Source organism: Rhinoraja longicauda, chromosome 18 (genome assembly GCF_053455715.1).
Source record: "Rhinoraja longicauda isolate Sanriku21f chromosome 18, sRhiLon1.1, whole genome shotgun sequence".
Classification (NCBI taxonomy): Eukaryota; Metazoa; Chordata; class Chondrichthyes; order Rajiformes; family Arhynchobatidae; genus Rhinoraja; species Rhinoraja longicauda.
The window spans coordinates 11,140,827-11,168,201 of NC_135970.1; the positions used below are offsets into that span (position 1 = coordinate 11,140,827).

Below are 27,375 nucleotides of genomic sequence, written 5' to 3' on the forward strand. Positions count from 1 at the left end.
GTCTTGTCTTTGCTCGATCCAATGATGCATTGCTGGTATAATGGGTTTTTATGATGGAATTTGCTCTGCCCTGATTTCACAGATAGCTGGGCACTGTGAAAACTTGGCTCCCACAGTAAAGGTATTGAATACGCTTTTAAATTTACAAATTATCCAAATAAATAATGAAGTTCAGCTTCCTGGCAGTTTGACCTCATGTAATCTTGTGGGTTGAACTCAAAGGCGAAAGAAAAACAAAAGGAGTTATCGCTCAATACGTCAAGTACTCTATTTACATAAATTCATCAGAGGGTCAAGGTGCATTTTCAATGCAGGGAGAAGGTTTTTTTTGTTCAGGACAAAGTTTCAATACAAAATGGGTGGTGTGATGCACTCTGAATGAGCAGAGTAGGTGTCACATTTAAAGAGACATGCCTGGCTAAATGTGAAACTTAAATGAGCCAGGGAAATGTTGCCTTTATTGTTGTGAGGTGTCTGTCATCTCCCCTGTTTCATGTCACAGAGAATTGATCATGTTTGATACCATTTAATCAGTGATCTAGTAATGGAGGATCCGGTATAAATGTCCCTTTTATTCAGAAGATATATCCTCCGTGTATAACGACGTGACTGGTACCATAGAAAGGGAACACTTCTATTTATGAAGAGACCAGATGAAGGGTCTCGACCCGAAACGTCACCCATTCCTTCTCTCACTTTAAGGCCACATAATTATATTTTCACGTGCGTTCCCTTTTCTATTGGAGGAAATGTAGCAACCAGTTTGTGTGTCACCACCAATCATCGTTTTTTCAAACACTTCCCATCTCTAGAATTTAAAATACACTTATTTACTCACTTTTCCAGTTCTATAAAGAAAGGTAATCAAGCTGAAGAGTTAACTCTGTTTCTCTCTCCAAAGATGTTGCCTGACCTGCTGTGTATCCCTACTCTGTCTATATTTCAGATTTCCAGGATCAGTGGCATTTTGCTCTTCAAGAGTTTTTAGTCTCTGTAAAGTGTGCAAGGGCTGTTTAATGTAATATGCAAGGGAAACCTTGTTTTAATGAATTAGAAACTGAAAGTACTGGAAGCAGTTAGCAAGTCAGACAGCATCTGCAGAAAGAGCTGGTTAGAGCTGGGAGACCCCTTTTCAGTACTTTCATGTTGTCATATGTTGCCGTACGTTAGTCCCAATGTAATACTCGGTAGCTCTGTTAGATTCTGTATAACATATGGGAGTTAATTAGTCTTTAATTTACAGAGGCTGCCTTGTTCCACATCAAATGCTGCAAAATAAATATATTAGTCCGTCCTTGTACGACATTCAGGAGTTCCAGTGGTTTAAAAACTGGGAGCCTTTTAATCCGACATGCTGAGTGGAAAAGAGCTGACCAATCTAATCCCACCTTGCACACAAGTCTATGGTGCTGCTTCAGATCATGGTTCTGTAGATCAATATCCAAGTTTTGTTTAAATGTATATGATAAGGATTTCTGCCTTCACGCCCATTCAGCCAGAAAGAACCAGACCCGTAACACTCCCATGTTGAAAAATTTCCTTTTCATCTTCTCTGCTAAATTCCCCAATTATTTTCTGTCTATGCCTTTTGGTTTTGACCCCACTACTAAGGTAAATATGGTCTTCCTATTTAATTTTTGTCAGATTCACGTAATTATATGCATCTCAGTTGCCTCCCTCAGTCTGCTGTGTTCCAAACAGATCAATCCTGGTTTATCCTAGTCATAGCTACAATTTTCTTCTTTCCAGAGATGCTACCTGTCCTGCTGAGTTACTCCAGCATTTTGTGTCTTTCTGCAGTGTAAACCAGCATCTGCAGTTCCTTCCTGCATATCATTAATCTTTATATGATCTTCAGGGGTGTTTCAGTCTCCGTACAAGGTCTATACTCATTTTTTTTAACAATGCATTCACTATGTTTGATTTCTGTACAACCCACAATGATTATTCTCCTAGAACCTATTTGTGGCCTTTCATACGTCATGATGTAGCCTTCAACTCTATTATATCTACTCACTGAAATGCCATTGGAAAAACAATTTCCATAGGAAAATTAATTTGAAGTCAAGTATTCCTCCATCTAAATTTTTGTTGGCGCAAAAATAACACTGTTCCAATAGGCAATAGACAATAGGTGCTGGAGGAGGCCATTCGGCCCTTCGAGCCAGCACCGCCATTCAATGTGATCATGGCTGATCATTCCCATTTACAATACAGATTATCCTTATCTGTAAGCAACATTCTACTGTACTTGGGCTTGAGCCTCTGGATGTGTACACACATAAGCATCACCTGTGCTTCTGTGCTCAATGCTTTCATGGCTTCATGCAGCAAACACAAATGAGGGCGGCCGAAAATGCGATGATTTATCATTGTGTCTCTCGGTTGACAGAGTAGAAGGTTTTTGTAAAGTTGATTAGTTGTTGATACAGATCCCTGCATTTCTTGGTGGGGTTGTGCAGTGAAAATCAAGCCCTCCATGGCTCTTGATGGATAGAATCCACACTGCAATGTGGGGAGGGGGAGCAGCACTTCGGCTACTGGAAGGAAAGGTATGAGGAGACCTTGTGGTAACTTTCCAAATGGAGGCAATGAGGAGACCCTTCTGAAATTAGTGCAATTGGGTTTGTCTCCTTTTTTGAAGACAATGGTGTCACTGCGGTCCCTTGGCATGTGTTCCTCTTCCAAAATGAGGGAATTTGTGTCAAAAGTTCCTCTTGGCCAAGTTCAAGTCAAGTAGAGTTTATTGTCATATGCACCAGTCCCGTGAGGTACTAGGGACAATGAACAACTTTCTTGCAGCAGGATCACAGGCACATGGACTCAGACACCCACACAAAAGTGTACATCAATTACACATATTTCACACAAAATTTCTAAAAGAAAAAAAAGGCATTAGTGAAAACTAATTAGGAAAAAAATAAGTTCAAGGTATTGCAAGGGGTTTAGTTTAGTGATATAGGTTGGAAAAAGGCCCTTCTTTCCACTGAGTCCGCGCCGACCAGCGATCATCCATACACTAGTTCTATGTGATCCCAGTTTTGCATACTAGGGGCAATTGACAGAAACCAATTAACCTACAAACCTGCACTTCTTTGGAGTGTGGGAGGAAACCAGAGCACCCAGGGAAAACCCACACAGTCACAGGGAGAATGTACAAACTCAGTACAGACAACACCTGGCACTGTAAGGCAGCAACTCTACCACTGTGCCACCCTAAATTAGTTAGTGTTCCATTGTCAAGGTTGTACAGGTTGGTTCAAGATCCAGATAGATGTAGGGAAGTAGCTATGCCCTGAACTTGGTGATGTGGAACTGAAGCACTTCAGCAAGGTTATATCCTGCTTCTGAGGTCTTCATTTGATATCTGTCCTTTTGCACCTCTTGACAGTGTGTGGTAATGGTGTGTTAGAGTGGAATAGGGGATTGTGGAGTGGAGTCAGGGACAATGTACAACTGGGAAGTCTGTGCAGTGCTCCTTCTAGAAAGCACCTCAATGGTAACAAAGGACCTTGCTGTCCTTGATAACTTCTTAGCTCTCAGTATATTGTTGGGTATTTGGGGCATAGATGGTTTTGACAACGCCGAAGAATCCACACATGATGAACATATCAGTTAGATGCTGGATATCCTGTGCTTTTTCCACTCGCCAACTGTTTAGGTTTTTTGTTCGACCTCGGCCATGTGTGGTTGTCGACCTGTTTCCCTTCCTCTTGAGACACGATGAATTAACTAGCAACTGGGATGTGTAATGAGATGTTGCAACATCGTGAGCTAAAATGATTCTCATTAACAGCATCACTTTGACAATATTACAACATGGCTAACATGCACTCCTAATCCCACCAGCTGGTGATTGTTACCTCATTTACCCACACACATGCATATTCCTGTCAGTATACAATGTGGTTTTGGTAAGTAGCCACATAACTTGCTCTGCCTTGGAATGGTGACTAGTCTGTATCCTAACATACCTCTTCTCGATTCCAAGTTTCTTTCTTTGCGGCGTTACCTAGCAAAGAATATCATAGCTAGTTTTTACATTTTCATCTGTCCAAGTTCAGCAGTGTGTCTCAGGGAACAGTTCAGATTTTCACATCCCCTGGTGTGCACGTCTGCTCTCTGATAGCATCAGTAACCACCACTAACATTTATCCCGCCATCAGAAGTTTTTATCTGTCTGATCAAATACTTTTAACAGTCTTGTTATTGGTAGAAAGACAGCTGCTCTGAGGTTGGACTGCTGCCACCTGTGAGACTAATCTCAATGTAGCTACCTCACACTGGCACTAATGAAACTCTGGTGCCCACCAGCCCCGTCACTTGAATGTGAAGGAGTGGAGCAAAATATTCCACACCTGATTGTTTCCTTTAATCCCTTGCAGCATCTAGGTTAGTTTCCGTGATGCAGTGTGTTTGGCAAACCTTAGCACTTCGTCTTTCGAGGTCTCGCTACTCTGTAATCACAGAAAGTCACATTGCCCTTGTGAATAGCTTTGGTTAGAAACATTCTGCAGCTTGATGTGCAGGTTTAATCCGATAAAGGCGAACATTTTGACTGCTGGAGCTTGAGCACAGTAAGGATCCATTTTGATGAACAGCTTATGATCATTAGAATGGTTTTAAGCTCTTTGCTGTCTTCTCATTATTGATATTCGGCATCTCACAAGTTATTATTAAAAAGTGTTTTTTTTAAGTAAGAGTTCCAGAATACTTTAGTTTACAGTCATATTTCAACATTTCTAAGATTTCAATCTTTGATGCCCTCTGATATGCCTCCACCTCTGCTCTTGACAATTGTCATGTTGCCATTGTCATGTTCACAGGGTCTTTTCTTCTGGACTAGCTGCCTTTTGGCACCAGCTATCTCCTCCAGTTCCCTGGTTCATTCTCATCCAGTCCTTACCTTCCTCTGCGAACTATCTCGGATTGATTTTGTTTCAGTGATTGGGAAGGAAGCGGTTGGTGAAATCAAAACTCTGTCTCTGGCCCCCTAGTATCCCTGCTGCCTGCTTCAACTCTGCAAGTGATAGATAGATTCTCAAAGGTAGATAGATTCTTGATTAGTATGGGTGTCCGAGCTTAACTCTACTCCTATTCCTTATCACCTTAAGTGCTCAGCTAGTAGAGCCGCCATCTCACAGTGCCATTGACTTGAATGTGGTCGTGCCAGAGTGGAGTTTGCATGTTCTTCCTCTGAACGTGTGAGTTCCCTCCCACGTCCCAAAGATATCTTGATTGGTAGTTCAATTGGCCACATAAATGGCTTCTCGTGTGGAGATGTGTGGTAGAATTTGGGAGTTGATGGGATTGTGGGGAGAATAAAATACCTCGGAGTAGGTTTAGTGTGAAGTGGGTGCTTGGTGGTTGGCGAGGAGTTGGTGGACTGAAAGACCCGTACCGGTGAAATATTTGTGCACTAACTGAGATCACCACTGGCGTCTGGGTGTGTACATCCTTTTTGTATTGGAAGATCAACGCATTTCCCTCCCTTTGAATACTGAATCGGAGAGAGACAAGACAGAAAGTTGTTTTCGGCATGTGTGCGTACTGGCACGAGGACACGCTCAAGCACACTTGCCCAGTCAGGCATTCATTTCTACAGGAGCATCCTTCCCATAGAATTAACCTGAAGATTGGCATATTAGTATCAGACGAATCTCCCGGCTGCATTTTTCATTTGAACTGCAGAATAGTGTGATGGTTTTACTGGAGAGAAATAAACAAATTTCACATTATGTAAACAAAAATACAACAAAGTTTAATAAATTATCAGCAATTAAATCTTTTAGCCTGACACTCCTTTCAAACCCAAGGCTCTGCTCCTTTGTTGTGCTGTGCCTTGCTGCTGATGGAGGGATGCTGGTGTTTTGCTTCAGTAGTTCGCCTCATGTTGCTCATGCTGCATTGTAACAAGCTGCTCAGAAGCGCCAGAAGCTGATAACTTATTTCCCTGTGGTTTGTTTTCACCTAGACCCAAAGGCAAGATCAGACAGAATTTGGCAGCGAGCCCCAAAAGGAAATAATAGATAATGGACAATAGGTGCAGGAGGAGGCCATTCGGCTCTTCGAGCCAGCACCACCATTCAATGTGATCATGGCTGATCATTATCAATCAGTACCCCATACCCCCTGACTCCGCTATCCTTAAGAGCTCTATCTAGCTCTCTCTTGAATGCATTCAGAGAATTGGCCTCCACTGCCTTCTGAGGCAGAGAATTCCACAGATTTACAACTCTCTGACTGAAAAAGTTAGACAATTAACCTACAAACCTGTAGTTGGAAGGAAACCAAAGATCTCGGAGAAAACCCACGCAGGTCACGGGGAGAAGGTACAAACTCCGTACAGACAGCACCCACAGTCAGGATCGAACCCGGGTCTCCAGCGCTGCATTCACTGTAAGGCAGCAACTCTACCGCTGTGCCACCGTGACTACATGCTTCAACTAGGAGCTGAGTTTTAAGGAATACCGTAATTGAAGTGAGAAAGAGATTGGAGAGGCTAGGAGGGTTTAGGAAGGCCTTGGCAAAGTGTAGGGCCCAGGTGCCTGGAGGGGTGCCATTGGCAGCTGCCAATGGAGGGATGAAGACTATTGGGCATAGCGTTATACGGATGTGGTTTAACTAAAGCCAATTTGCCAATCTGTGACTGGAATGTACTGTGGAATCCATCAACAAAAAACCTGTTTCTTTAAGTTCACTGAGGAATTTTACTCTCTGTGATATCCCACAATAAAAAGATCAATGAATATTCATACAGTTCTGTGAATATCCTTGCTAAATAGTGCTGCACAAAAGTACTAGGGAATGACCATCCAGCAATATGCACTTAAGTGACTTGTCTATCTTTAGCTCTGTTGTCCATGGTGCCAATCAATTTGTAAATTAAAACTTATCATATTATGATCACTGCCTGCTAATGGCTCTTTTACCTTGAGTTCCCTTATCAAATCAGGTTCATTACACAACACTAAGTCCAAAATTGCCTTCTCCCTGGTAGGCTCCAGTACAAGCTGTTCTAAGAATCCATCTCGGAGGCAATCCACAAACTCCCTTTCCTGGGGTCCAGTACCAACCTGATTTTTCCAGTCTACCTGCATGTTGAAATCTCCCATAACCACCGTAGCATTACATTTGCGACACGCCAATTTTAGCTCTTGATTCAACTTGCACCCTATGTCGAGGCTACTGTTTGGGGGCCTGGAGATAACTTCCATTAGGGTCTTTTTACCCTTACAATTTCTCATTTCTATGCATACTGATTCTACATCTCCTGATTCTATGTCACTCCTTGCAAGGGAGTGAATATCATTCCTCACCAACAGAGCAACCCCACCCCCTCTGCCAACCTGTCTGTCTTTTCGATAGGTCGTATACCCCTGAATATTCAGTTCCCAGCCCTGGTCCTCTTGTAGCCATGTTTCTGTAATTCCCACAACATCATACTTGCCAATGTCTAACTGAGCCTCAAGCTCATCCACTTTATTTTTTATACTTTGCGCATTTAAATACAACATTTTAACTTCGGTATTCACCTCCCCTCTCACACCGGTCACCATTGGCCCTGACCTTACTCTCTTATCCCATCTAGAACTTTCCTTCCCATTTACTCTGGAGTTCTTTGCAATTTCTCCTGTATTCTCTTCCCCTTTAACTCCATCTTTATATTCCAAATTTGTCAACCACTCCCCCCCACTACTTAGTTTAAACCCACACGTGTAGCACTAGCAAACCTGCCTGCCAGAATGTTGGTCCCCCTGCTGGTTGATACGTCCCAAACTCATTTATTAAATTCATTGATATCCTATTGATCATAGATCTGCTTATTAGTTTCAATGCATAATTTTTGATTAGCCTTCAATGTTATTCTTACAATATTTTATAATTCACGTAAAGGGTATTTATAGGAAAAAAACCTGCAGATGCTGGTTTAAATCGAAGGTAGACACAAATGCTGGAGTAACTCGGCGGGTCAGACAGCATCTCGGGAGAAACGGAATGGGCGACGTTTCAGGTCGAGACCCTTCTTCAGACAATGGCAGGAGAGTTGTTACCAGAGGACATGCATTTAATGGAAATGGCAAAACACCAGAGAATGTTTTTAATGTTGTGATGTGGAGTAGACTGCCTGAAAGGGTGGTTGAAATAGATTTCAGTAGCCTTATTAAAAAAAGAATTGGGCATGTAATGGCAGTTTCTGTACCTTCTCAAAGTCCAACTTCGATAGCCATTACTGCTCTGGGATGTGGTGGAGATATAGCTTACGCACACACCGCACTCTAAGATAGCAAAAAAGAATCTTCCAAACGCTGTTTCTTGATTAATCGGTCTTTATTAAAGTAGCACAAATCAAAAGAATAATTCACAACTTTTCATTCTTATCAACTGCTTCCTCTTCAAACAACACAGTCGTGACCGTGTGGTCGTTACTGTGCGGTCGTTGCCGTCTGGTTGTTACCGTGTGGTAAAAAACTGTTTTCTCTCCATCATCCGAGAATAAACTGACCACCAATCTCTGTGGCTACGCTAGCCTCTTCAGATGTAGGCACGCCCCTCTACGTATCAAATCCCACCTTCCAAAGTACAGACAGATAGAAACTAGAAATATTAAACATGGCCATAATATAATAACAGTAACTAATTTAAGCGTAAATGGCTCCTCCAGGACATGTACGTATAAAAGAAGTGCTTTGCGGGTGTCTGAGCTAATTAATATTACTTGAGGGATTGACTTTTAATGCGGGCTAACTTCATGGGCTTCTATCAGCTACTTTTCAAGGTGAACATGAAATGCAAAAAAAACAGAATTTATTCAATAATAATTTGCAAGTGCATCGATGTGTCCAATTTCCCACATCACAAAAGCTCTGAAAAGAAGCTGTGAAACGGAGAATCTTATTTTTCAAAAACTGAGCAGCACAATATTCAAGGCAGCATTGCCAGTATGGGCATTGCCTGTGTGAGATTTGTCCTAAACACACATGAATTCTTTCATGACAGACAGACCCATCAATCTCGACCCGAAACGTCGCCCATTCCGGCTCTCCAGAGATGCTGCCCGTCCCGCTGAGTTACTCCAGCATTTTGTGTCTATCTTTGAAATCTTTCTAAATCTAGAAATATCGATAAGTATTTCTAAATGAGTATTTCTAAATAAAACAACACGCTTTGTCAAGATATGACTATGGTAATATTTTCACATTTAATCAGAAGATTAGGAGATGAATTCCTGCTGTGCCACTTCTCTTCCAAGAATACCAATCTTGAAGACATTCCAGACTGAATCACTGGTGCAATGCTGAGGTGCTGCTGCACTGTGAAACATCCTGTCTTGTGGATGTAAGTGTTAAATCAAGATCAATGTGACCCCGTCAGAGGCACATAAAAGACCTGTTGATGCTGTTTCAATGTGGACATATTCTCACCTTGTCCTGTTCAATTCTTTTCACCTTGCATATTAAAACACATTGTTTGAACGTAACCTTGATGGTGTATTGCTGTGCAAGTGTTGGCTTCCATGGTTGCAGCTTTACAGGTCTAACTATAACGCATCAGCTAAAGCACGGCTTGGAATGTCTAGCGGTGATGACAAGTACTACAAAAATGCAGGATTTCATCTTTCTCCCTTTGAACCCAGTGCCATGAACTGCACAGCAGCCTGGGAGAGTTGCAGCATGGGATATCTGCCTCCTTGTGTCATGAGGTCTGGTGCAGGGCAGGGGGAGACCAAAGATGTGAAGAAGGCAGAATGAAGTGAAAATTGGTGGTTTACTTCAAAGTCGTAGGATTTTATTTTTGCCTCGAAGAGCTGCGTGAAAATCCGTGGAGTTAATACCTCAGAAAGGAGCCCAACTGTAGCACTGTGTTCTAATTTAGTGTCCACATTGACATCCTCTGAATAGGAACAGGCGCACAAGAAAGATCATTCAGTTTCCTGATTTCAGCCTGGGTGAGAAGATGAAATATAATGTTGTAAAAAATATTTTACTTTGAAGCGAAACATGACTAAGTGTTTATGTTTTAATGTCTTTTCATCTACTAATACAATAGCTGTTGGCCTTGAGTCGATTAAAGTAATTATATTCTAATCCCATTTCATCTTTTGTGTAACACATGGTCTAGTGTTCTGCTTCCTCAATTGTGGAAAGCAGACTTCAACATCTACAACAAACCACCGATTGAAACAAATGCTGCTATCTCTGGTGAGACTGCACAAGAGACTATGAAGCCTTTCAGCCAAAACTACTTACTGGTTCAGGATCATCCCAGGATGCAAAACTAACTCTCTCTTCTCTCCACTATTCTCAATAGTCAATAGTCGTTTATTTGTCACATACACATAAATGTGTAGTGAAATGAAACATTACCCGCAGTTGAACAATAAGACCAATAAGAATAATCAATAAAAATGCAATAACACATACAATCATAAACTAACACCAAACAAAAAGAAACATCCATCACAGTGAGTCTCCTCCAGTCCCCTCCTCACTGTGATGGAAGGCCACAATGTATTTTCTCTCCCCTGCCATTTTCCCCCGCGGTCAGGCTGTTGGAGTTGCCACGTCGGGGCGGTCGGGGCTCCCGACGTTGAAGCCCCTGCTGGGCGGTGAAAGATCCGCGGCCTATTCCAGGCCGCGCCGGACGATGAAAGGTCCGCGGCGGGCCGACCCAAGCCCTGCGATTCGGGGCGGGCGAAGACGCTGTCGCTGCCGCTGCCGGAGCACCCGATGTCGGCCCCCACCCAGGGGCCTGCGGGTTTCCGACGTTCACGCGGCCCACGCCGGAGCCTCCGGAGACGAGTCGCAGCCGCTCCCGCAGCATCCGAAGGCGGCCAGCGCCGCAGGTGGTGAGTCCGGGCCGCGGGCTCTGCGAACCAGAGCCCCAGGTGGTCCCAGGTGCATGGCCGGTGGTAGGCCGCAACGGGAACGGAGACACGACACAGAAACAAAGGTCGCGTCTCCGTTCGGGAGAGAGAATGTTACAGTTCCCGTTCCCTCCCTCCCACCCCCCCCCCCCCCCCCAAACATAACATACAAACACTACACATATTAAAACTACAATTCATACAAAAACAACAAAAAACACAAAAGACAGACGGACTGCAGGCAAGCCGCAGCTGCGACGGCAGCGCTGGCTCCTCCTCCTAGAATTCTCTTCATTCTCTTCTAGAATACCTTGAAACTAAGATTGAGTATCTATTCTGCTGTTTCTGCTGCGTTCTTCCTTCTCCCTAGTCTTCTATGATAGACTTCCTGTATGGTAACTTCCTGTATGGTAACTTCCTGTATGGCAACATGATGTTCTAACCTGTGATGTGCGTTTGACGGCACTGGGCCTGTACTCACTAGAGTTTAGAAGAATGAGGGGGTCCTCATTGAAACATACAGAATAGTGAAAGGCTTGGATAGAGTGGATGTGGAGAGGATGTTTCCGCTAATGGGAGAGTCTAGGACTAGAGGTCATAGCCTCAGAATTAAACAACGTTCCTTTAGGAAGGAGATGGGGAGAAATTTCTTTAGTCAGACGGTGGTGAATCTGTGGAATTCTTTGCCACAGAAGGCTGTGGAGGCCAAGTCAGTGGATATTTTTAAGGCAGAGATGGATAGATTCTTGATTAGATAGATAGATTCTAGATTAGGAGGTTAAGGGGGAGAAGGCAGGAGAATGGGGTTAGGAGGGTGAGATAGATCAGCCATGATTTAATGGCGGAGTAGACGATGGGCCGAATGGCCTAATTCTACTCCGATTCCTAAGACTTATTTTTGTTTTCTCCCTTTTAAACTTACATTGTGGACATTAATTCTATGAAAATGTTGATCCCTGTTTGGCCAACATGACACTGTGATTGGCATTTTCTCCTGTGTTACTGCCCATCTTCTCTTAGAATCATTGCCTCCGTTGGTAATCCTGCAGGTGAGGCTCTTGCCCTTGCACCATCTAATTCTCTTAGCTATTTTCTGATATCAGATGTATGAACTGAATGGAAATTAGCATCCACAGCTGTAGGAACCATAGAAGGCCATCTCTATGATTCAAAGCACTTCATCCATTTTTATTAAATTCATTTAAAAAAGCACACATTGTGTTATATATCTGCTCTCATATTTCTCTTTTTATACTAACTCCTCTGTTAGAATCCATGTCATCAAAATGTAATGATATTCTTCCCTATATTAGAGAGATGATTGAACAAAGAGTATTTTCCATTCGAAGAACATAAATTGTTGGAAATACTGAGCAGGTCAGGTAGTATCTGTTGCAATGAGAAATTAGATTGACATTTCAGGACAGAGACCCTTTGTCTGAATTGGGAAAGAGAGAAGTAAAGGTAATTTTAAGTTACAAATTACCTTGTTATATCTGTTTTCCAGTTCCGACAAAGGGTCTTATCGAACCCCCAACAGTGCAAAGCATTTGAAATTCTAGAGAGGAATTTTGGCTAGATATTTGTACCAGCTGTTCAAGAGCTGTACTTGAACTCACAAATCTACTGAGAGCAGTTCTATCAACCAGACACAGGACAGAATATTAAAAGGATGGTAGATGTACAACAGAAACTTAACAGTACTGTCCTTTGCTTTGCAGCAATCATCAAGCAGCTACTGAAATGCTGGAGTAATTTAGCAGGTAACTTAGCGGGTCAGGCAGCATCTGTGGTGGGAATGTTGGGGGAGTCCAGAACAAGGGGCCACAGTTTAAGAATAAGGGGTAGGCCATTTAGAACGGAGATGAGGAAGAACTTTTTCAGTCAGAGAGTGGTGAAGGTGTGGAATTCTCTGCCTCAGAAGGCAGTGGAGGCCAGTTCGTTGGATGCTTTCAAGAGAGAGCTGGATAGAGCTCTTAAGGATAGCGGAGTGAGGGGGTATGGGGAGAAGGCAGGAACGGGGTACTGATTGAGAGTGATCAGCCATGATCGCATTGAATGGCGGTGCTGGCTCGAAGGGCTGAATGGCCTACTCCTGCACCTATTGTCTATTGTCTATTGAATGGACAGGTGACATTTTGGATTGGAATCCTTCTTCAGATGAAGAAGGGTCCCGACTTGAAACATCACCTATTCATTCCCTCCATAGATGCTTCCTGACCTGCTGAGTTATAAAGTAATCGAGTCAAAAACTTGGAAACAGGCCCTTCAGCCCAATTTGCCCATGGGAACAACCGAGATGCCTAATCTACACTCGTCCCACCTGCTCGCATTTGGCCCATATTTTACTAAACCTTTCATTTCCATGTACATGTCCAAATATCTTTTAAATGTTGTGGTAGTACCTGCCTCCACTACCCCTTCTGGCAGCTCATTCCATATACCCCCTACTCTCTGTGTAGTTACGCCAGCATCTTGTGTTTTGTTTAAGAGATGTATGTTGTGTTCTAAAGAAAGACACAAAATGCTGGCAGCATCTCTGGAGAGAAGGAATGGGTGACATTTCAGGTCGAGACCCTTCTTCAGACTAGAGTTGGGGGAGAGGGAAACAAGTGATGTAGATGGTGAAGTAGAGAGACAGAACAAATGTTGTGTTCTATATCTGGGCCAGCAGTGTAAGTCTGAGCTAGATTAGAGCAATAAAGAGTTACACAATCTCCCAATTACTGGGTGTGCTGGGTGAGGATTGACTCCTGTTCCTGAGACGTTGCTTGAAGGATTGGAATCATTCCTTTTAATGACATTGACCTCTGTCACAATGATGAGATTTCACTTTCCTTCAGGCAGCTCTGTGGCCTTTATCTGAACTTTATCCTGGCTCTTCTGTGCAGGCAGCAGTGACCTAATTTCAGAAAGACACTTGGATTTATATTTAACTGCATGCAGTTACACAGATTCATCATGCCCCCGGACATTTTATGGACAGAACAGTTATCTAATCAAAGGCTTTGTTATACTCTCATGAAACTTTCAAGATTTCTAAGTGAATCAGTGCTCAGCCTTCAAATCTGGTTTTATGGTATCAAATTTGCAAACAGTGACTTAGTTTGCTGTCTAATTTGATACAGCAGTATCTGTGAGATCTGGGAGTAATTATTAACTGTGCTCCGATAACCAGTTCCATTAGTCTTTTAAACTTGCATGTATAGGAAGGAACTGCAGATGCTGGTTTAAACCGAAGATAGACACAAAACGCTGGAGTAACTCAGCGGGTCAGACAGCATCTCTGGAGAAAATAGGTGACGTTTCGGGTTGAGACCCTTCTTCAGGTGTTTCTTCAAACTTGCCTGGTATATGTTGCATGAAACAACAGGCTGAAAATTGGGTGTCCACTACACTGAGCACTGAAAATTAATAGCTCCTTCCTGCCATTTGTGAGATCCTCCCCGCTTACCAACTTCCTTGTATTCAGTGAGAGAGCAGGCAAGCATTGACAGAGCAAGCTAGTCGGGTAGAAGATTAGGGGGATGAGTGTTCACTTGCACAATCTGACTACTTCTGGTGATGGTTGGAGACTCCAGCGGCACCTGGCCCATGATATGACGAAGCCAGTGATGAAAAGGGGAGAAAATTCTCTCAACATCATTTTTGTTATGGAAACATTATTTTCAGCCAAATTAGACAGCTGCTTTACTTAGATTATCACAAGATATTCCTGGATTCATCATGATAAGAACTTGAATTTCTAGAGCTCTCTGACAAACTGCCCAGTCTGAATGCCCATCATCCACAGATTCAGACTTCATGCATGGGATTCCAAGAAACACGTGGGAAATCGTAGCTTATAATGGGAGCCTTTCCCAATGTCCTCAAAGCATTAACCTGCATTAGTGATCTCCCCTGCCGGAAATTGGAGGAACAGCACCTCATATTTCGCCTGGGCAGCTTGCAGCCCAGTGGTATGAACATCGACTTCTCCAACTTTAGATAGTTCCTCTGTCCCTCTCTTCCCCTCCTCCTTCCCAGATCTCCCTCTATCTTCCTGTCTCCACCTATATCCTTCCTTTGTCCCGCCCCCCCCTGACATCAGTCTGAAGAAGGGTCTCGACCCAAAACGTCACCCATTCCTTCTCTCCTGAGATGCTGCGTGACCTGCTGAGTTACTCCAGCATTTTGTGAATAAATACCTTTGATTTGTGCCAGCATCTGCAGTTATTTTCTTACATCCCCTGTCTGTACACTCTCTCTTTGCCTCTGATAATTGCTAACTGTTTATGCAGTAAAAGAGTGTTTTAATTTATTCATTTAAAAATTAAAATCTATATTTTACTTTGGACTTCGTTTAATGGAGCTTGGTAACCCTGAGGGCTTGTCATTTGAAATGAGAATGTGTGAGTAGATGTAAGAATTAAGAGTCAGAGCATGTATGATGTAGCTGCCGGCTGTTATTCAGGTATCAGCAGGTGGGCCACTCATGTTTACACAGCTGTGTTGAAGAGGCCCTCCATCTTGTGGGAACACAGTGATGTCATTGTCAGAGTGTGCGGAGGATGCTGTTTTTTGTTACTGTCTTGTTTTCTTTGCTTTCTCGCTTTTTTCAGCGCTTAAAATTGCGGGTAAATGTGATACTGGCCAAACTGTGCCGGAGAAGGAGGTGCAATTGGCTTTGTTGCTAATGTTCAGTTCCAGTGCCTTTAGAACCAGTAGATCGACACAAAAAGCTGGAGTAACTCAGCGGGTCAGACAGCATCTCTGGAGAAAAGGAATAGGTGGCATTTCAGGTCGAGACCCTTCTAAAGATCTTCTGTTTAAACCAGCATCTGCAGTTCCTTCCTACACCTTTATAATCAGTGTCTAGTCTAGCCCAGCTCTTTGATTCTGTGGTAAAGTTGAGGAAGGTTCCTCAGAGCAGCGTGATTCTGGGACACAGAATGCCGCTCGGCCTGAAGCTGGAAGGAGAAGTATTCTCATTACTCGAAGAAAGACACAAAAAGCAGGAGTAACTCAGCGGGACCGGCAGCATCTCTGGAGAGAAGGAATGGCTGACGTTTCGGGTCGAGACCCTTCTTCAAACTGAGAGTCGGGGATAAAGGAAATGAGAGATATAGATGGGGATGTAGAGAGAGATATAGAAGAAATGAATGAAAGATATGTAAAAAAGTAACAATGATAAAGAAAACAGGCCATTCTTAGCTGTTTGCTAGGTGAGAACGAGAAGCTGGTGCAACTTGGGTGGGGGAGGGATGGAGAGGGAGAGAATGCAGGGGTTACTTGAAGTTAGAGAAATCAATATTCATACCACTGGGTTATAAGCTGCCCAAGCGAAATATGAGATGCTGTTCCTCCAATTTGCATTTAGCCTCACTCTGACAATGGAGGAGGCCTAGGACAGAAAGGTCAGCGTGGGAAGGGGAATTAAAGTGTTTGGCTACCAGGAGATCAGTTAGGTCCAGGCGGACTGAGCATTACTGTGTCCCTCCAATATGATCCCTCAGATCAATTCATTGTATTGAACTCCACTCACATTGCCCTGGCCTTTTGCAATCCTGGTGTCCTCGCCTGAAAAACCTCACTACCAGTTCACTTGCATCAGCATTTTAAAACTCCTACCAGTCTAATCCATTTACCACATTTATGCATTTACTAATCCATTCATTCATGCTCCCACTCCACCCTCATAGTTGTCACTCATTCCCACTGCTGTGGCAGTCTATTCCGTTCCTCCCTTTCCAGAGGAAATGGCAGTAATTTGCTGCCAGGATTCCAAGTTGGGTCTCGCTGGCTTTTTCCAAAATGCTTCATTGTTTCAGGATCATCCTGGAGCACAAAGTCAAAGCCCATCTTTTTCTCTTCAGTGCAAACAGCCATCTTAGGCTCCTTGTCCCAGCCTTTGCCACCCTCGCTCCTGACAAGTTACCAGATACAGTGAGCACTTGGAGCAAGAGGGCTTCACCAAACAGCGTGAGTAGTCATGGTCTCTGAGAGGAAGATGGTCTCCACATATTGAGTTTTTGCTTCAAAAATAGACATTTTCATAAAACTTATACACAAGAACGACAAATCCAAATGAAATTGTGTGGCTTTCCTTGCATTTGTTCAGTTGCAGCATTCACAGCGTTCTATACCTGTGTAGTGTGAGCACATTCTGTGCACAGACACTATTTCTGTTGGGCTGCGTGGTCTGATGGTAGAAGGACCTTGGACTGCAATCCTTCCCTACAAAACCTTTGCATTGGCTGCACCGAGCTGCATTGCATCCCTCAGCACAGCTTCCAGCAGCCCTGTACCAGTTGGCAGTGTTCATCTTGTTGTGCTGGCCAACCACGTTTCGGGAACACCAAAATGCACCTTTCACCGAGTTGATGATCTTCCAGCAGCATTTGATGTTTTAGAAAGCGTAACAGGGAACAGCTGCTCGGGATCAACCTCATTAAGCTCTTTGCAGACATCACCAGCCAACCTTTGCAAAGCCGCAGTCCACATAGAGGTGGCTGACTGTGTTAAGGGCAACAAAATGTGTAGATGCTGGTTAAAACCGAAAATAGACACAAAATGCTGGAGTAAATCAGCATGTCAGGCAGCATCTCTGGAGAAAAAGAGTATGTGACATGACAGGCCGGAACCTTCAGAATCTCTCTATGTCAAGGGTAGGGTCTGCTGGGGAGGGTACGACTGCAGGAAAGAGCTGACAGGGACAGTGCCTCTCGAGCCAGCCAAGCCATGCCTTGATGCTTGGTGGTGAATTCTGGTGATGAGGCATTCTGCCAAATGGTTTGGAGAGACTGCTCAGGGAGCCACCCCATGGGATCCATTGTGCCCTTGTCTAGCAGTGCGTGCAGTGCGGTGGCCGCTGTCTGACAGACCTGTGGTCAAGGGAAGAACGTTTGCATGTAGGACGGGTCATGTGGCAATGTCAATGTGACTGCAGCATTTTGCGCCAAAGGTGTCAGGCCCATCCTTCGCAACATCGGGGACAGATAGAACCTCTCATCATGAGTTGTTGGAGAATGAGCCACTGCATGTGGTCAGTTCCTGTCAGAGAGTGCGATCAAGAGTCATTGAAAACAATGAGCACCCTATCATGAAGAGACCAAAGGCAATACATATGCATGACTGGTAGAATGGTATATTTGTGTTTTTGTGTTGCACTGAGGAAGCGGCAGATTTGCTTATGTTCTGCTCAAACTGAAGTACAAGCAGAGACCTAAATGGGGAAGGTTGGCACAGAGGCTGAGATATTTAGGGCTCAATCAACTTGAGCTGCTCTGATGGCTTGGCAGGTATCTGTCTTCAACCTGGCCTCTGAAAAAGAAAAGATCATCAAATTACACTGCTTCCAGGTGTCTGTGTGCAGGCATGGATCTTAGAGAGCAAAGTAAGAAAGGGATAAAACGTCACCATCATTAACCCTGGGAGATGCTGTGACATCCAGTACATGATTTGATCCAGACGAAGGAGCACGACAGGTAACCACGTGGGATCCCTGTGCATTGTGGGTGTTCTTTGGTTGACTAAGACAAGTTGCTGTCTAAATTACCTTTGAGCAATAGACAATAGACAATAGGTGCAGGAGGAGGCCATTCGGCCCTTCGAGCCAGCACCGCCATTCAATGTGATCATGGCTGATCATTCTCAATCAGTACCCCGTTCCTGCCTTCTCCCCATACCCCCTGACTCCGCTATCCTGAAGAGCTCTATCTAGCTCTCTCTTGAATGCATTCAGAGAATTGGCCTCCACTGCCTTCTGAGGCAGAGAATTCCACAGATTCACAACTCTGACTGAAAAAGTTTTTCCTCGTCCCCGTTCTAAATGGCCTACCCCTTATTCTTAAACTGTGGCCCCTTGTTCTGGACTCCCCCAACATTGGGAACATGTTTCCTGCCTCTAACGTGTCCAACCCCTTAATAATCTTATACGTTTCGATAAGATCCCCTCTCGTCCTTCTAAATTCCAGTGCATACAAGCCTAGTCGCTCCAGTCTTTCAATGCAATGAAAGACTGGAGCAATGACCGGCAGATATGCAATGGACAGAACGTGCTTGTGAGAGCTTCTGACAAGCTCTTCCCATGAAGCCGGCGGCTGAATCCTTCAGCCTCTTCATCCATTCTGACAGGAGCCTGTGCCCTCTCCACTAACCTAAAACAAAGCCCATTGCGGATTATTCAGAGTGTTACAGGAGAAGCATTTGTGCAATGTGACCAACAGTGTAATCGAGCGGCGAGGCAGGAGAATATTTACTGAGCGAGAACTGTAAGGCTAAGTTATGTTTTAGCGTTCACTAGACATTACAGTTTAATCTAAAGTAACAGTGTAGATTTCCACAACTTTTCAATATTCAGTCGCAGCGGCTTGGACCTGATAGAAATCTTGATAGCAATGGCGTCGCATATTTGTTTCAGGGGCCAGTTCTCTGTTGATTCCTTGAGCTCTCTATGGCCTGGCCCTTCGCTCGATGTGGAGTCAAAATGGAGCAGAAATTGTTCAGCAGCCGTAACGAATGGAGACACAAGGAATGGGGCCAGTGGCTGGAAAAAGTGTGTGGAAACACTCGATTGATTGCATCCATCTCTCTGTACTTTAAGCCTGTGCCTTCTGAGTGCCCAGTCAAACTTTGAGTTAATATGGTGCCTTGCGGAACCAGCAGCAGCGAACCCAAAGTCATGCAGTTTACAAATAGCATGTTTCATCTCTCTGATTAGCATCTCCTCTGAAGCTTCTTTTCATCGGTCTGGGAATGGGCCAGCTCGGTCATGAAACCCCTTCCAGAATGGCGGATTATCCCATCAGCATCGTTATAAATGTGAATCCGATCCCTGCCTCTCAGAATGAAGAAGCTGGTGCTTCTGCTTGTTAATCCGAGCATCTGTTTGATTTTTAGCATTGAATTAATTCAGTAGGCATTTGTTATTTGATTAATATGAATACCAAAAGCGGGAGACTGAGAGATACGAGTAGCCTTATCTGCTGCAAACTCTTTTCAGATCCGATCCCCACATGAAAGGTGTCGCTGGAGTATCACTTGAATGTGTATTGTGTGGAAAGCGTAAACACAGAACTACTGGGAAGGGATTCAAATTCAGCTCCGATTGAATAGAGAGAATGTAAAAGCACAGCAGGAGGGGGGGGGCACAGGAGAATCAAGTGATGGATGTGGAAAATATGCAAACTGGCCACCACAGCTTCCTTCAAACGTTCCTACCACTATGAAGAGCAGGAGGGAGCTGATTAAAGTATTGGACATTAATGCCCCTCTCATTGTAATGCATGCTGAGCAAACTCCCAGTGCCCATCAATGGTTAGTTAGATGGTTTGAAAGCCGATCTTAGTGGTCCTGTACTGCAGGACAGGCAGCATCTCTGGAGAGGAGGAGTGGGTGACGTTTTGTGGGGGAGACCCTTCTTCCCGCTGAGTTACTCCACTTTTTTGTCTCTCTCTTCGGTTTAAACCACCATCTGCAGTTCCTTCCTACACAATTCCTGTACTGCGTTGTTCATGAGTGTAAAACGTTATTGGCAAATACATTAGAAGAATCAGAATCAGAATCGCCTTTATTGTCATCCAAAAATACAAGTCTTGTGGACGAAATCCCATTACCCACAGTCCAACAATAAGAGCAATACAAATAAGCAATAACACACACACAATCACAAACCAACACAAAACAAAAAAAAACAAGAAAAATCCCGGTCAGATCATGTATTAATTACCGTAGATTTGGATCGTGGAGTCACACAGCAGAGAAACACGCCCTTCAGCCCAACTTGGCCTTGCCGACCACGGTGGCCCATCTCCAGCAGTCCCAGGTTGGAATGTGCATCTGGTCTTTTGAGGCCAATGGAAGTAGCAACTCGGTGTTCTTTCTCTATTGCTGAATTGTTTTGAATTGCTTTGAAATAATGGCAGGGCTGTCTCATCTTGTTGCTCATCTCCTCCAGGCTGATAAAGCGAGCTGCTGTCTTGGTAAAGGCTGTTTCGGGAATAAAAGAAGAAAAGTGCAGAATAAAGTTTGAATTAATCTATAACATTGGGCATAGGGGAAACTGGTTTCAGATACAAATTGGTGAATGTTGGGCTGACATGACAAAATGATTTATAAAGGCAACACAACGGCGCAGCAGGTGGTGCTGCTTCATCGTGCCAGAGACCCGGGTCCGATCCTGCCCTTGGGTGCTGGCTGTGTGGTGTTTGCATGTTCTCTCTGTGACCGCGCAGGCGTACTCTGGCTACGACTACTTCGGTTTCCCACCACGTCTCAAAGATGTACAGGTTTGTAGATTAATTGGCCACAATAAATAGCCCCAAATGTGTAGAAAGCAAATGCAAAAGTCAGATACCATAGAATTAGTGTGAATGGGTGATTGGTCAATATGGACGAAGGGCCGAAGGGCCAGTTTCTATGCTGCATCTTTCAACCAAAACTCATGAATAACTTTCCAGGTGACGTATTGTGAGCAAACCCTGGAAACATTTGAGGAACGAATGATGCTAGGAAAGGATGAACGAAAGTGGACCAAATCGCCTACTTGTCTGCATTTCTGAAACCTGTTCCACATTCCCAACATTCTGGCCTGTAACTGCTTAGCACCATTCCCACAATAATCTCCCGTAAAAAAAATCACTGGATTTATTATTCAGTGGCACAAAACCTGAAGAGGATTCTTTCCCCTTTGGAAGGGTTTAACCCCTCCCATTGCATGCACAATGCATTTTGATAGCCAGGGATAGAATTCAACTTCAACAGTGAAAGATGAAGTAAAATGAAGACAAAACAGGCTGCAGATGCTGGAATCTGGAACAAACAGAATGGTAGAAGAGCTCAGCAGGTCAAGCAGCATGTATGGAGACAAAAGGTATATATTAGCTGTATGATAGAAGGGTGGGGCAGGGTCTGGTGGGTGATAGACACAAAAAGCTGGAGTAAGTCAGTGACTAAGACAGCATCTCTGGAGAAAAGGAATAGGTGACGTTTCGGGTCGAGACCCTTCATCACTCTGTAGGTTGAACCAATTGAGGGATAGATGATGGGCAGATGGAACCGCATTGAATTTTCCAATTTAGAGAGTCAGAGTGATACAATATGGAAACTGGGCCTTCGGCCCAACGTGCCCACACCGGAAAACATGTCCCAGCTACACTAGTCCCACGTGCCTGCGTTTGGTCCATATCCCTCCAAACTTGACCTATCCATGTAACCCAACATGTTCTCCCACACATACTGAGCTGCCCACCTTGCTCTTTGTTCAGCTTTCCCATTCCCTCCTCACCCACCTGGTTCCCATTGTCACCACCCCCCTCTCATCTGGTTCCACCCACCACCCACGTCTCCGGCTTATTGCATTCACACCAGGCACAACCTCTATGTTTTTGCATTATTATTCATTGATAGTCGGCCTCCAAGAATGTCAAGTCTGTTAAAATGTTATACTCTCTGTTGCAAAGGGAGCTAGGAGCATTAATACATATAACATATAACATATAACAACTACAGCATGGAAACAGGCCTGTCCGGCCCTACCAGTCCACGCCGACCATTCTCCCTGACCTAGTCTCATCTACCTGCACTCAGACCATAACCCTCCAATCCCCTCCTATCCATATACCTATCCAATTTACTCTTAAATAATAAAATCGAGCCAGCCTCCACCACTTCCACCGGAAGCCCATTCCATACAGCCACAACCCTCTGAGTAAAGAAGTTCCCCCTCATGTTACCCCTAAACCTTTGTCCCTCAATTCTGAAGCTATGTCCCCTTGTTGGAATCTTCCCCACTCTCAAAGGGAAAAGCCTACCCACGTCAACTCTGTCCGTCCCTCTCATAATTTTAAAAACCTCTATCAAGTCCCCCCTCAACCTTCTACGCTCCAAAGAATAAAGACCCAACCTGTTCAACCTCTCTCTGTAGCCTAAGTGCTGAAACCCAGGCAACATTCTAGTAAATCTCCTCTGTACCCTCTCCATTTTGTCGACATCCTTCCTATAATTTGGCGACCAGAACTGCACACCATACTCCAGATTCGGCCTCACCAATGCCCTGTACAATTTCAACATTACATCCTAACTTCTATACTCGATGCTCTGATTTATAAAGGCAAGCATACCAAACGCCTTCTTCACCACCCTATCCACATGAGATTCCACCTTCAGGGAACAATGCACAGTTATTCCCAGATCCCTCTGTTCCACTGCATTCCTCAATTCCCTACCATTTACCCTGTACGTCCTATTTTGATTTGTCCTACCAAAATGCAGCACCTCACACTTATCAGCATTAAACTCCATCTGCCATCTTTCAGCCCACCCTTCCAAAAGGCCCAAGTCTCTCTGTAGACTTTGAAAATCTACCTCACTATCAACTACTGGGAATGCCAGATTCCATGGATGTTGTAAAACTTTAATTGACCAAACACCGGCAGCTCTTTTAACTTCAGTGGTATTTAGATCCAGTTAAAGTTCTACAGGGTGGAATAATCACAGGAAGGGCTGTTTAATAAGTAACATGTTTTATGATAGTATCTTGGCTCTTTGTTTCCTTCGCACCTTTCCCAGTGTCCAAATTTGTGTCAAAAATTCTAGGGTTAACCCCATTTCACCAGTAGGTTGTTGTATACCCTATTTAAACAGGGGTTGGTGGTCCTTCTTCAATGACGTAGCAACATGCACCTTCATCACTGCATAATCCATAATTCTATGTGTATTATAAATTGGTATACACATGAAGTGACTCAGCATGTCTATTCAGTTGAAGACTGCAATCACTTATCAAATGTCCAAAAATTTCAGTTTCCAAAGTCAAATGCAGTATCATCTTTTTCGACATTTGTTGTCAATGAAGTAGTCAGTAATTAAAAACAAGGATTTAAGACTTAATGGTGCTACGCGCATGCATGCTTTTAATCTGTACTTTGAGTGTTGGCTGTGTTTAAATAGTTATGTGTGGGACAAAGTGTAGACTACAACATGTGTTTAACAGTTGCTTGCCTTTTTTCACTTAAATACCATCGATTTAATCAGTTGGCCATGTGTTTTCTGTCCTGAAGTGTAAACTGGTTTTGTAAGCTGTGTTTTGATGTTGACCTGTGGGACTGGAATAAAGCTGAGACCCAGCACCCATGTGAGCACTTTCCCCAATTGTCATTGAGCCGGTTAATGGAGACACTTTTGTCACACTGCAGCTGGGTTAATGAACTTTCTGGAGATTAGACTAGCTTAAGTGTTTGAAAGGCATTAAAAGGATCTTTGATTCGGGTGCTTTGTAGTTGGTGATTTTTTGGATCCTGAGAACCACAGTCTCAGGCAGACAACTTTTCATCGTCCTGTGCTTTCCGCAGTTTTGTGGCTGGGGCGTAAATTGTGAAGAGGAATGCGTGTGTTTAGGTTTTCTTTATTTTTAGCTCCAAATTCTCTCAAGAAAAGAGCTAAAGTTAATAATGTAGCTCCTGATATCACTTTCACTCTCAAACTGGTGCTTCTGATCTCGTCGAAATGATCGCACACCCCGCAGTGTGAATACCCCTCTTGTTCCCAAATGTGGCACTGCAGCAACCTATTCCAACCATAATGGCTTAGGCTGCATGCCAAGTTTAGATACACTGCAAGGGGAGCTATTTAGGAAGGCAGACAATGCTGAGAGCTTGAAGACTTAAAGCACAGTGCCAGCCGAATATGTTGCAACCATGTACAATGACGGATCTCGGCAGTTTGGTGATGCTCGTTGAGAGCAACGATGGTGCATAGCGAGTGATATGGGCAGAGTGACAATGTTCAACGTAGGACACAGGAGCCAGAGGAGGGCATTCAGCCCTTCGAGTCTGTTCTCACATTCAGAATAGTGGCTGGTTCAATCTCAGCTTTAAAGTTGCATGTCTGTGCTCTCCTAGTGTCTTTGACTCTCTTGCCATTCATCTATCCATTAGTCCCTGCCACACGGTTCTCTAGGGATCAAGAATTCCAAAGAGTTACTACCCTCTGAGAAGAAATCCTTCCTTATCTCTGCCTATTCTGAATCTGTGCCTCCTATTTCTAGAAACCCCTCTAACGGACTCTTCCCTTAGCATCCGTCCTGTAAATCTCCCTCAAAAGCTCAGATGTTTCAACTGGACCACCACTCTTCCTTCTAAACTAAGATGAAAATAAGCTCAACCTCTCTTCATGCCCATTTCAGCCTCGGATCAAATGATCAATTAAGATAACTTACTTTGTTGCTATTGCTGGGACATGCATACTTTGGCAAATACAGAGGCTTTCCCAAATGATTCCAATGATTTAGAGTCATAGAGTCACAGAGTGATACAGCGTTGAAACTGGCCCTTCGGCCAAACTTGCCCACACCGGCCAACATGTCCCAGCCACACTAGTCCCACCTACCCGCATTTGGCCCGTATCCCTCCAAACCTGTTCTATCCATGTACAAACCTGTCCTGTCCAACATTTTAGACAGAATTTTGGAGCCAAATGGTGAAGATTTCAATCAATATTGTCCTATTGGAATTTGCTGAGAGATTGTATTATGTTTTGAACGCAACATAATTATCATCCAAATAAAATAACAGTCATGTATGTACAAATAGAATGGAGCCTTGTTGAAAGCAGGCAGTAATAATGAAAGCACTCAACACCTGCCATCCTCTCTTCCAGTCACACCTCGCCATGACAATAACCTTGAGGATCAGCCAGCACATTAGTCATTCGGCACTGAGGTATTACACATTATAAATATGGTGCTTTGAACTAGAATAGTCTTGGACACATTCTTAGAAAATATTTCATGCTTGCCGAATCCAGAAGCCGAATGTTGTACACTGACATGCTTTACTCTAAAGAATTGCATTTGTTAGCTTTTACAGGCAGCTCATTCAGCGTTCTTTGGCCCATGTACAATCAGTCCTCCACTTTGGGTCTACAACCTAAGGACATACTCTTTTGACCAAATGCTGCCTCAAGAATATCCTCTAGATGCATTTCCTAAAGGGCCTGTCCCACTTTTGGCGATTTTAAGGCGACTGCTGGCGACTAGGCTGTCGCCGACAGTTCGCCGGGGTGTCGCGGGCATGATCGTGAGGAGTCTTCAAAGAATCGTAGTGGATCTCGGCGAGTCGCTGAGAAATCATTCGGTATGAAATTTCTCAGCGACAGCTGGCTTGTGGCCAGGAATTGTTGCTTATTGCGGGCGCTGTCGCATGCTGTCCCCAGGTTTGCTAAGTTCTCTTAGATGCATTTAGAACCACATAATATTAAATTAAGTAAAGTAATTTGAAGATACCATAAAATACTTGTGTTTAACCAATTTATTTACCGCCAGGACATTTGACAGGTAGATTGGAGGCGACAGTTTGACGGTCAGGTAAGCGTGGGAATTTTTGCGATGTTTATGGCCGTCATCGATTACATTTGAAGTAGGCACCCAACACAGATATGCAACCCAGAAACCAGATATGCATCTCCCGTACATTTTCAAAGAATGCCCACACTCCGCACAAAAATCGATTTAACCACTTTTTAAATTAAATTTCTTAATACTGCTACTGGTAAACTGGAAGTCAATCCAGTTTATGCCTTGTTACCGTGAAGCTTAGTTTTCAAGTAACCCGGGCAAGATGTTATATTTCAAAACTCTCAAGTACTTACCGACTTGTCAGTGATTTCAGGGAAAATTAGGACGCCGGAGAAGCATTGACAGCGTGGGAATTTTGCGATGTTTCCGAAGACGGTGTAATCTTGACCTGACTCGGCATTGTCGTGGTCATTGTCGTCGGGTAAAATAAAATTTTGGCGATCTGCTACGACTTTGACAGTCGCTGGCAGTCGCCTAAAAAATCGCCTAAGTGGGACAGGCCCTTAATGCGTCAGAAACAACTTCAGACCAATCTCCAACCTACCCTTTCTGTCCAAAGTTTTGGAACGTGCTGTAGCTTCCCAACTCAAATACCACCTCTCTACCAATAACCTGTATGAAACTTTCCAATCCGGATTCCGCTCAAACCACTGTACTGAAACTGCGCTCCTCAAAATCACAAACGACATTCTCCTCTCCTCCGACGCTGGCAACCTCAACATCCTCATCCTACTTGACCTCAGCGCCGCCTTTGACACCATAAATCACTCCATTCTCCTCACCCGACTTGAAACCTCCCTTAACATCACCGGCACAGCCCTATCCTGGTTCAAATCTTACCTCTCTGACAGACACCAGTTCATCTCCATTAACAACTGTAAATCCCCCACCGCTCCCCTCCCCCAAGGTGTCCCCCAAGGCTCAGTCCTTGGCCCCCTCCTCTTCATCCTCTACCTATTCCCCCTTGGTCAATTAATCCGCCGTCATGGTCTCAACTTCCACTGCTTCGCCGATGATATCCAGCTCCTCATCTCCACCAAGTCAATCTCCCCCACCACACACTCTACACTGACAAACTGCATCACTGAAATAAAATCTTGGCTTCAATCAAACTTCCTCAAACTCAATTGCAACAAATCTGAAATCATCATCATTGGTCCAAAAACGCTCACCA

At 43.9% G+C, this 27,375-nt stretch overlaps 1 protein-coding gene across 5 annotated transcripts in view; it reads left to right on the top strand.

Annotated features, from left to right (window-relative positions):
- The window catches only part of dgkza (diacylglycerol kinase, zeta a), a 567,459-nt gene that overhangs the window by 474,755 nt on the left and 65,329 nt on the right, over positions 1 to 27,375 (top strand). The window lies entirely within an intron of this gene.